Source organism: Cyanistes caeruleus, unplaced genomic scaffold (genome assembly GCF_971803275.1).
Source record: "Cyanistes caeruleus unplaced genomic scaffold, bCyaCae1.hap1.1 HAP1_SUPER_30, whole genome shotgun sequence".
In the NCBI taxonomy this organism is placed as follows: Eukaryota; Metazoa; Chordata; class Aves; order Passeriformes; family Paridae; genus Cyanistes; species Cyanistes caeruleus.
In genome coordinates this window covers 2,293,134-2,305,391 of record NW_028256295.1, presented here as the reverse complement: position 1 = coordinate 2,305,391, position 12,258 = coordinate 2,293,134, and positions in this window count along the sequence as shown.

Below are 12,258 nucleotides of genomic sequence, written 5' to 3'. Positions count from 1 at the left end.
GTCTGCACAGTGTCCACCTCCAAAGGAAAACATGACACCCCCAAAAATTAAACTTGTTCCATAACTTCTGAAATGAAATCCATCTGGGATGACCCCAAATGACATTTTTCATCTTGCTCAAGCTGTAGCTCAGCCCTTCTCTGCACAGTTCTGTCCCCACACCTGCCTTTTCCTTCACAACTGCTCCCTCCTTTCCCCCAGTGAGTTCCCAGCCCATCACAGTCTCCATAACACTGCAGCCTTCCTTGATGCCCCTCACCACGAGTAAGGCCAAGCCCCAGTCTCAGGGACTCATCCTGTCAGTGGCTGAAGAGCAGCAATGTTTCAGAAGTCTGGTGGGATTTTGGTGTTGTTCAGAGCTGCTCTCCTCACTGCTGAGTTCCCACTCCCTTTTCCTCATCCATCAAGATGAGCTCCGTGAATCCCCCTGTGATAAATGGAAATGATTCATGTTAACTAAATTGTAACTTTCTGGAAAGTTATTATTTGAAATTAGTTATTATTAGAAGCAATCAAGGGAATTAGTGTTACAAAGCAGATGTACCCCTTTACAGATGTTACATGTTAAAATTAAGATAGGGGATGTAGTTTTGAGATAAGAAATGTCCCAAGAGAAAACTGACCATGAGAAAGATAAAGTTGGAACGACTTTAGGCGTAGGGCCTGAACACTATGAAGGGTAAGACTAATTAGTGGAGCACAATGCTCACTTACATAACACAACACTTAGTATGCACACACAGCCTGTGAGGTTATCCAGAGGACAATGAGGATGAGTGTAAGCCTTCATCCAAAGACCACCGAAAGGAGACTGAAGACCCCCTAGAAACAAGTGAAGCATGCACCATGAAGAACAGTGATACACAACTAAAGAATCATAAATTGGAGGAGACTTACTGGAAACATGAATGAATATGTATAAGCATATAAGTTTAGTTTGAATTGCTTTGTTTTGTACCTGAGGCAGGGTGAGAAGCCGTCCCTGTATGCCAGTCAGTCTTGCTTATGCTTTGATCATAATTACTGGCAAGCTATATTCATATATATGTATATATGTATATGAATTTTTTCATATATATATATGTATATATATATGAATATATATATATATATAAAAATTGTACTCTTTTACTAAATTATATTCCTATATCAAATTGCTATTCAATCCACTAAATTGTATTCTTTTATTAAATTGTTTTGTTGTATTCAATTCACTAAATTGTATCATTTTTTTTTCTTGTTATTAAACTGCTGTTAACACAATAGCCCTAGCTGTCCAAATTTCAATTTGATTTATGACACTGCCCTTGGGTGAGTTACAGCCACAGTGAGAGGGAGGAGGAGATGATCCCACCCGTGGCTGCTGCTGGCTCCAGACATTTGCTGAGATAAAGCTGAGCCAGAGCTTCAGCATCTCTCCCAAAATCACAGAATCACAGAATGCCTTGGCTTGGAAGAGACCTTAAAGTTCATCTCATTCCACCCCCTGCCATGGCAGGGACACCTTCCACTATCCCAGGCTGCTCCAAGCCCCATCCAGCCTGGCCTTGGACACTTCCAGGGATCCAGGGGCAGCCACAGCTTCTGTGGGCAAGCTCTGATCTCTGCCCAGGTGAGCAGGGACAGGAGCCGAGGGAACGGCTGGAGCTGGGCCAGGGCAGGGCTGGGCTGGAGATGAGCAAAAGCTTCTTCCCGCACAGGGGGCTGGGGCAGTGCCCAGGCTCCCCAGGGAATGGGCACGGCCCCGAGGCTGCCGCAGCTCCAGGAGCCTTTGGCCAGCGCTGCCAGGGATGCACAGGCTGCGATTGTTGGGGTGTCTGTGCAGGGCCGGGGGCTGCACTCCATGATCCCAATGGGTCCCAGATGCCAGCTCAGCCCCTTGTGCAACTCTCACCCTTTGGCTCAGCCTTTGTGTCCCCTGGAGGCGCTGGCAGAGCTGATGGGGTGGGGCAGGAGCGGGGCAGCCCCAGCGTTCCCCTGGCAGTGACAGCACAGCCGGGCCAGCAGCCCCAGCGTTCCCCTGGCAGTGACAGCACAGCCGGGCCAGCAGCCCCAGCGTTCCCCTGGCAGTGACAGCACAGCCGGGCCAGCAGCCCCAGCGTTCCCCTGGCAGTGACAGCACAGCCGGGCCAGCAGCCCCAGCGTTCCCCTGGCAGTGACAGCACAGCCGGGCCAGCAGCCCCAGCGTTCCCCTGGCAGTGACAGCACAGCCGGGCCAGCAGCCCCAGCGTTCCCCTGGCAGTGACAGCACAGCCGGGCCAGCAGCCCCAGCGTTCCCTCCCTGGAGACGCTCCAAGGGAAGCGGCCAGAGCCGCGTCCAGTCAGCGGAACTGAGCGGCCACTGAGCACCCCCGGCCTGGGCTGCTGTGGATTCCTCTGCACACAGCTCGGGGAAGGTGCCCTTGGCCACCCCCACAGTGCCACAGACAAGTGTCACACACAGTTACAGAGCTCTGCCCACAGCTGACAGCAGGATTCAATTAAAAAAAAATAAAATTAAAACCACCAAAGAAACAAGATAAAGGGGACTCCTCCCAGCAGATCCTTTCCACCCTTCAGTTGAGACACCTTCATGCACACAAGACCTGGGGCTGTAAAAAACGAGGCTTCATAGGCACACTTGCAGGAAAAACGGGTTTAGGACAGGCTATCAGCAGACCTGTTCTCAGCTGGGTGAAAAAGGCCCCTTTGGCAGCTGCAGGGCCATTGAAAATGCAGATCCTCAGGCCATGGGGGAGAAAAGGGCTCTGAATTCCCCTCCCCTGACACACAAACCCTGCTCCCAGGCTGCTCCCCACACAGGATTCTACTGGAGGACTGTGGAAAGCTGAGAGTTGGCTCTGGCTTCTTCATGTTCGTGTCCTAAAGCTGCCTGGGAGAAGAAATTTAGGGTCAACTCCACTGGCACAATCCCTCCTGGCCCAGGGCACAGCCCCAGGAAGGTCTTTGCTCCTCCCTCGGCCCTCCCTGAGGAGGCTGGCAGGGCTCACAGGTTTATGGCATTTGTCCTTGCTGCCCCTCACATCCCACTGCCCCACAAAGAGCCCCGAGCCACCCGTGAGGGACAGGCCCTGCTGGGCCAGGCCTGGGCTCAGGGCTTGGCCTTTCTGCTTCCTCCAACCCAGCCAGGCCTGGCTCAGCATTGCAGTTCCTGTGCTGTGCCCCAAGCTCGCTCGGGCCCTGCTGGAAAGGGACCTGAGGTACCTCCATCCCCTCGGGCAGTGCATAGGAGAAAACAACAAACTTCTCAGGAGGATGGGAACAAACTTTCAGCTGCAAACTTTAGAGAGTGAGGTACTCGGAAAATCATAAAGCTGCATGCATGTTGAGAGCCTGACAGAAGAATGGCTAAGAGAAAAAGGACATGATACTGTAAGGTTAGTTAAAGTATGAGGCCTCAGGGTCAGTATGCCCCTGAAGAGAGAGTTACATAGATAACAAGATGTTGAAACTGCCAAAATATGCAGAACTGCAAGCTGAAGATAAAGAACTGGTAACTGCAAGGCCAACCACAAAGAACAATATGCGTCAATGGTAGCAGACCAATAATGAGCTGAGTTTTTGCAATATGTATAAGCTAATTAAAAGCATTATAAGTTGTGCATAAGATGTCAATAAACTGAGACTTGCTGACCATGATAGCATGAGGCTTGTCTTCCACGGCTCCGGTAATCCCCGACCTCTGGCGACAGATGGAGATAGGGTACCCCATGACAGGTATGAACCTTCTCAATGTCTGTATGGGGTTTTGCGGTTTTGGGGAGTTTTTGGAGCATCCAGGGCTGTGTTTGGGATCAGGGGAGGTTGGGGTGTCCCGGGGGCTTTGGGGGTTCTCGGCAGGTTTGGGGGTACCTGGGCAATGCGGGTGGCAGTGCTGGGGACCCCGTGCCGGGTTTGAACCTTCTCACTGCGCACGGGCAGCGTCAGCGTGTTCAGGGAGATCCTGGGGGGCCCGGGGGGTCACCCCAAATCCCAGGGACCCCAAATGCTGAGGGACCCCCCAAACTGCCCTCACCGCTGGATCTGCTGCAGGCAGGGGGGCACCAGCACTCGGCCCCCACCCTCCACCATCACAGGGGGGCTGTGGAAGAAATCTGGGGGTGCAGGGACAGGTCGGGTGGGACCCCCAAAGTCCTGGGGGAGGGGACACGGGGAGGACTTCCAGGAATTCCCATTATGGTGGAAAGAAAAGGGACTAGGAAGAGTTTGGGGGGGCTGGGTGGGTTATGGGGGGACCCCCAGGAGTCTTGGGGGACGTGGGGAGGGTAAAGAACAGGGCAACCCCCCAGGATGGGTTTGGAGGGGAACCGGACTGGAGCTCCCATGGCTGCGGGATGGGGAGATCTGCCCATGGAATTCCATGGGAATGGCATGGCAGTGAGATCCATCTACAGAATTCCCATGGGAATGGGACAGCAGTAGAATCCATCCGAGGAGGTCTCACGGGAATGGGATGTCTGAGATCCATCCATGGAATTTCCATGGGAATTGCCATATTCCCACATTTTGCCCTCCCAAATTCCACATTCCCATTCCCATATTCCCATGGGAATTCTGCCCTCCCCACCTTTACACTCCAGTGCCTCCCGACCATATCTGACATATTTCCGGAGACATTCCCTGCAGCTGTGAGCCAGGGAATTCGTTAATCCCTCAGCCTGGATCTCAGGGATCCCCATGGCGGTGCCACAGTTGCCATCGCAGCCCCACAGATCCCCCAGCCCCGGCTCCCCCCGCTCAGCCCCGCTCTGGCTGTGCCGCTGCTGCAGCATCTGCAGCTCCCCGCTGGCCCCGTGCCGGTGCCGCTCCTTGTGCCGGCCCTGGCTATCCCAATATCCCAGCCCTGGCTATCCCAATATCCCGGCTCTGGCTATCCCAATATCCCAGCCCTGGCTATCCCAATATCCCAGCCCTGGCTATCCCAATATCCCAGCTCTGGCTATCCCAATATCCCGGCCCTGGCTATGCCAATATCCCGGCCCTGGCTATCCCAATATCCCAGCTCTGGCTATCCCAATATCCCAGCCCTGGCTATCCCAAGATCCCAGCCCTGGCTATCCCAATATCCCAGCCCTGGCTATCCCAAGATCCCGGCTCGGCTCCGCCCGGCCCCGCTCGCTGCGGCGGCGCTGGAAGGGGATCCCAGCCAGGGACCCCATGGACATGGACTGCGGGAAGCCCGGGCCGGGCTCCGACAGCGCCGCGTGCAGGGAACGCAGGGAGAGGAGAACTGGGGCGACATTTGGAGATTTGGGATCGGGGGGGTCACGGCTGAAGGAAAGGGGGAATGGGGAGAGCTGGGAAGGGCATTTGGGGGTGCCAGGAGTGACAAGAGGGGAGGCTAGGGCTGGCTAGATGTGGCATGGCTGGAGTTCAGGGCGTTCCTGTACCCAGGAAAGGGAGCTCCAAGGGTCCCCGGTGTCCCCATTGCCAGGACAGGGCAGGGAAAGCCGGGATGGCTGGGAATAGGGGTCCCGGGTGTCCTGAGTGCTGAGGAAAGGAGGGGCTGGCTGCTGGGAGAGGCAGGAATAGGGGTCCGGGGGGTAAATGGGTCAAGGAGAAGGGGGCTCTGGGGGCTGCGAGAGGCGGGATGGCCGGGAAAGGGGTGCAGGCGTTCCTGGTGCCGGATAAGGGGGTGCAGGGTGGGACCCACGGCCGGGAATGGGGGTTCGGTGGGATGGCGGCACCCAGGAATGGGGGTTTAGGGGCCCCTCGGTGCTCCAGAATGGGCGATCAAAGAGTCCCGGTGCCGGGGTCCCCCTCACCTCTCGCCGCCCCCCGGGAGCGGCCCCCGGCCCCAGCGCTGGAGCCATCGCGCTGCTCCGCTGCGGCCCCGCCCACAGCCCCGGCCCCGCCCCCAGAGCCGCCTCCGGCCCCGCCATTGGCGCCGCTCTTTGCTGCCCGCCTATGTCACACATGGCGCTATGTCATACAGCCATGCCATGATGTCACAGCCTTCTCAGTGATGTCACACAGTCCCCTCTGTGATGCCATAGCTGCACAGTGACATCACAAAACAAACTGTGATGTCACAGCCCCATCTGTGACCTCACACAACCCACTCGGAGCTGTCACACAGCCCCTTTCTGACATCACAGCTGCTCCGGGGCTCCAGGACACAGCCACAGAGGTGCTGCTGGGACACAGCCCCCTCTGGCACATCCCACAGCCCCTGCCAGTGCTGAGCCCCTGGCAGCTCTGTCTGGGCCTGCTCTCTGTGTCCCTGAGCTGCCCTGGCAGGGCCCCAGCCCTGCTGGGCTGTGCTCAGGAGCTGCTCCTGACCAGAGCTGTCTCCCTGTTGCTATGGTCTGTTCCCATGGCAACATCTGCCCCATTGTTATGGTCTGATTCCATGGTAACCATAACCATTCCCCTGTTGCTATGCTATTTACATGCCAACCATCACAGCCCCTGTTGCTATGGTCAATCCCTTGGCAGCTCCATGGAGACCCCATGCCAGGGGTGGTTGCCATGGACACCAGCTCAGGCCTGGAGCCAGAGTCCGTTGCCATGGCAACCATTTGCAGTCCCATCCCCAGGCTCATGGGATCACAGAGCCACAGAATTGGCTGAGTTGGGAGGGAGCCATGGGGATCCTCCAGTGCAACTGCTGGCCCTGCACAGGACACCCCAACAATCCCAGCCTGGGCCTGGCAGCGCTGGCCAAACGCTGCTGGAGCTCAGCCAGCCCTGGAGCTGGGAGCCTTCCCTGGGGAGCCTGTTCAGTGCCCCAGCAGCCTCGCGGGAAAAACCTTTTCCTCACATCCAGCCTAAACCTGCCCGCCTCAGCTCCAGCCGCTCCCTCCTCTCCTGTCCCTGGGCACCAGAGGGAAGAGGTTCCCGCAGCCCCCAGCCAGGGACCCGCTCCCAAGGCTGCTGCCATGGCAACCAGGCCTGGCACCAGCTGGGATGCTCAGTTTCCACAGGCTGGGCTTCAGGAATGGCATTCCCCAAATTCCTGCTCCTGCTGAAACCGCGCTGCTGCTCGCTTCCCTCCCACCTGCCATGGAAAGCACAAAAGGCAAAGATCCCAGGCTGGGATAAGAACAATTTATTGAGAACAGCAATGAGATAAGGCAAAAACAGGAACAGAAACAATTTTGGTAGCAGAAAGGATAAGACAAACCATTCACAGGGAAAACTAAAATACCACCAACTGACTCTTCCTGGCCACGTATTTCCTCCTGCCAAGAAAGGACACCCTTCTCTGGTGAGAGAGAGGGAGTCCTTTTCCTGCCCCTGGCAATGACCTGAGATGGGATTGAATATAATGGACCATGATCACAGTCTCACATTCTTCGATCCCACATCATGACATTGCCATGGGCAGGAAAAGGTACAGGTGTCTTCCCAGCATGGATCCCAGGGAACACGGATCACCAGGTCTCTTCCCAGTGTGGATTCTCCATGGGCGGATGAAACTGGAGCAGTGCACAAAGCTCTTCCTGTATTTTGAGGCACTTGCAGGGCTTCCCTTACCGGTGCCTCCGTTGGTGTCTGCCAAAGTTAGACCTGTCTGAGAAGCTCTTCCCACACTGGGGACACTTGTAGGGCCTCTCCCCAGTGTGGATGCGCCGGTGCCTGATGAGGTGGAAGTTTTGCTTGAAGCCCTCCACACAGTCAGGGCAGCGAAAGGGCCTCTCATCCGTGTGAATCCGCTGGTGCAGGACAAGATTGGAGCTGCTGTGAAACCTCATCCCACACTCAGAACACTCATAGGGCCTCTCCCCAGTGTGGATGCGCTGGTGGATGATGAGTTCGGAGCTGCAGCTGAAGCCCTTCCCACATTGCCCACACTCGTAGGCCCATTCCCCAGTGTGGATCATCTGGTGGCAGATCAGGGTTTTCCTCTGTCTGAAGCTCTTCCCACACTCCAAGCACTTGTAGCGCTTCTCCCCATCCTGAGGCTGCTCATGGACCACCAGCTCAGAGCCCCGGCTGGATCTCCGGCCGCCTTCCCGGCACAGGGTGGGTCTTTCCTCCTCAGAGCACCCTGGGATGGGTTTGGAGCCCCTTCTCCTGTGGGATCTCCAGAGCTTTTCCTCCCCATTGGATTCCTGCATTGTGGAGCTGCTCAAAATTGCCTCTTCCACGAGTTTCTGCCGTGGGGATTTGTCCTCCCTGCTCTCCATCCTCAGCTCCTTGTCTGGGGGAGGAAGGACAAGGAGAGGATGGGATTTGCCTCCGTGCCAGAGGGAAGGGGAAGGAGATCCCCCCAGTGCGTCCCCGGCAGGACGGCGTCGGCAGCGGGGTTGTCCTGCAGCCGGGGGCCAGGCTGGTGTACTAGTTTGAAATCAAACCAGTGAGAGATCGCAAGTCAGAATTATAATTTAATAGGAAAATGATAAAAAGAATAAATGCAATAATATCAAAAACACTGACAGAGTCAGAATACAGCCTGGAACCCTGTTAGGGTGATGGTAGTCGTCCAGATGAGGTGGTCTTGTTGAAGCGTGATCCTCTGGAAGAAAGGGGGTCTGGTCTTCAGCTGAAAGTCCAGCAGTAGCTCCTGTCCTCTGGAAGTCCCGTAGGTAAGGGCTGCTGTGGTGTTCGAATTCTCAGCTTATATCCAGTATGGAATGCTTGGCTCCTCCCTCAGGGAGGAGCATCTCACAATGGGATGGTGAGTCATGAGATAAGGCCTTGATGAGCCATTAACAGAAAACAGTCCAGGAGGAAGTTATCTCTGAGTCATGCAGCAAGGCAGTGGTGGGCCCATTAACAGGGGACAATACAGGGGGAAGTTATCTATGAGTCATGGGGCAGGGCATTGATGGGCCCATTAACAGAAGGTAGCCCGGGGGGGGGGGGGGGGGAGGCAGGGAGCACTGCCTCACCTGGTTTCAACAGTACATGAGGATGGTGATAGAATATACTGCAACCCAGGACAGCTGGGCTGGGAGATGGAGCAGGAGAGAGGGGGAAAGGGGCACTGACTTCCTCCTCACCTGCCTGGGTGTCCTGGGAGATCTTCCTCTTCCTCACAGCCTGTCTCTCCATCCAGCCAAGGTTTGAGATTGGAAACTCCTGGTTTGAGAGAAAACAAGGAATGAGCACATTGAGTTTGATGGTACTTCTTACCAAGCCCATCTCTAGAAGTCACCCGGGCCTCTGACGTGACTTAGTTTGAAAGGAGTTTGCTAAGGAAGGCAGAAATCACCACTGAAATGGATAAAAAATATAAGTATCCCATCCCCTCCGAATTATTATAATCTTGAAACCAAAGTGCTCTCAGGTAACAATATGGGAAAAGGAATATAAGTTCTTTACTAAAGAAAGGAAAATGAAAATGCAGCAGTACAAAAAAACCCCAACAAAACGAACAAAAAGCAACACACCAACAGAGTCAGGACCTTACACCCCGTTGGTCAGGGTGCTGGTAGCAGTCTGATTAAATGGTGGCTGCAGTCCTCCTGGAGAAACAGATGTGCTTCTGTTGAAGCAATGATCCCATAGAAGATTGTAGCTTACCTCAGAAGTTCTGGTGCTGTAGATGGGTCTGGTCTCTCCTCTGGGAATCCAGTGGACAAAGACTGCCTCTGGTGCTCTGATTCCCAGATTATATCCATGCAGGAATGCTTGGCTCCTCCCCATGGGTGGAGCATCTCACAATGGGATGATGTCATTTTATCAGTCCTGCAGTGAGACTCAATGGCCCATTAACAGAAGATATCCCCTTGGAGGAAGGATGGGTGGTGGAAGAGATAAAGAACACTGCCCCACCTGGTTTTAACAGCTGGCCCATTAACAGAAGATATCCCCCAGTTATGAGGGATGGGTGATGAAAGAGATAAAGAAAACTGCTCTACCTGGTTTTAACAGATGGTGATAGAATACATACTTTTGGTTATAACTTACATTGCAACCCAAGACATGGGGTCCATATAAACCTCCCAAACACCAGGACTTAGCCCTGAAAATGCCTCCCAGGTGTTCCCCATCTCTGGTCTCCCTCCTTTGGTGTTCAGGGGTTCCTCCCTGTCCCAGCTGCTGGGGTTCATGCTTGTACTGGGGGTCCCCTGTCTACTCGGTCCCTGACCTCTTCTGGCTGCTGGGAGTGCCAGGAATCCAAAAAGTTCCCCCATTTCCACTCAGCTTTGGAGTTCTTCATTCTTCAAACATCCCCCCAAAAAAACCCAATCCAGGGACACCCCAGAATATCTGGGCTGAGCTCCCCCACCCTGGGCACTTCTGGGATGGGGTGTGATGATCCCACAGGTGGGGGCCTGTGAATTCAGGGAGTGCTTGACCTTGTGGTTCTTTCTCCTTTCCCTGATCCTCCTATGTCCCTCCTTCAGGCTGAAGAAGCTGCTCAAGGAGTCAGAAGCAAAACTCCAAGTCTATTGGAGCTTCAATCAGCCCAGCTGAGGGCAGGGACTGCCAAAGGCTCCCCAGGGACTGGTGAGAGCAGATCCTGGAGGCCAGGATTGCCGGGAGCCAAAGGCTCTGAGCAGGGAACTGCAATGCTGAGCCAGCCCTGGCTGGGTTGGAGGAAGCAGAAAGGCCAAGCCCTGAGCCCAGGCCTGGCCCAGCAGGGCCTGTCCCTCACGGGTGGCTCGGGGCTCTTTGTGGGGCAGTGGGATGTGAGGGGCAGCAAGGACAAATGCCATAAACCTGTGTGACACTCCAGATCCTTATGGAACCAAGGGGCCAGTGTGACACCATGGGAAGTTGTGGAACCAAGGGGATCGTTGTGGCACTCTTGGGCCCATGGAACCAAGGGACCAGTGGGACACTGTGGGGCCTTATGGAAACAAGAGGTCACTGTTAGCCTGCAGGGCTGTAACACCCCAGAACACTTCAATGCTGGTGGTAACCAAAGGTTCCTGTGCTTGAATTTGGTGCACAGGAGAAACACCAACCAGATTTTCTCAGCATGGACAGATGCAAAGAATATTCTTGGTAGGAAGGGACCCACAAGGACCATCAAGTCCAGCTCTTAAGATAATGGCCCCACAAGGATTGAACCCACAACCTCGGTGATACTGGCACCATGCTCTGACCAACTGAGCTAAGAGGTCAAAATGACACAAAATTCTACTGGCAAAATATAGACAGTCAAGAAATTTTGGCAAAGGGTTTAATACAACATCCAACTGCACAAAGAACTCTTACCATAGCCTTAACTTTGCAAACTTAGCTCATTTAACCTAAAAAGTGTTAACCCTTAAGATGTTATCTATCCAAAAATGTTCCAGATACATAGGATTAGAAGGAGAAGAAATAGAAAACAGAAGGACAGAAGATCTACAGAAAAACACTTCCAGAATGATCCCAGTCACTCCCACTACAATCTCAGTCACCCCCAGTATGAGCTGGTGTACCCAGCCACCCCTAGTATGGTTCCAGTCACACCCAGGCCCTCCCAGTATGATTCCAGTCATGGCCAGAGTGACTCCCTGTCATTCCCAAGATGGGCCCAGTTGTTCCCAGTCACCTCCAGCATGGTTCCAGTCACAGCCAGCACCTTTGTGGTCACTTCCAGTATGATCCCAGCTAGTTCCAGTAGGATCCCAGTATGACCCCAGCATGGGCACAGCTGCTCCCAGGATTATCCACTGTGGTTCCAGTTGTTCCCATTTACCTGCACTGTGGTTTCAGTCTCTCCCAGTCTATCCCAGTTGCTCTCAATCACTCCTCAGGTGTTTCCAGCCTGATCCCAGTTGCTCCCAGCCACTCCCAGTCACGATGAGTGCAGTCCCAGCTGCTGCCAGTATGGTCCCAGTATTGCCCAGCATGGTCCAACTGCTCCCACTGTGATCCCAGTAGGATGCCAGTTACCCTCAGGTTGGTTCCAGTTGCTCCCTGTCCCTCCCAGCGTGATTCCAGTTGCACCCAGTTGGCCCCAGTATAGTCCCAGTCGCTCCCCAGATGATCCCAGCTGCTCCCTGCATGGTCCCAGTTATGCCCAGCTGGAGTTGCCCCCAGTGTAGACCCTGTCACTCCCAGTTGTTCCCAGTTGTCCCCAGCATGGTTCCCATTGTTCCCAGTGTGTTTTCAGTCATCCCCAGTATGATCACAGACACTCCCAGTATATCCCAGCTGCCCTCAGCATGTCCATAGCCATTCCCAGACACTCCTAGTAATCCCAGTTAGGTGCTTGTTATCCCAGTATGATCTCAGGTCCAGTATATCCCAGTCAAGCTGGGATTCACTCCCTGAATTCACAGCCCCCCCATCCATGGGATCAACACCCCTCTATCCCACAGGTGACCAGGGAGGGGGAGCTCGGCCCAGGTATCCTGGGTGGTTCCTGGG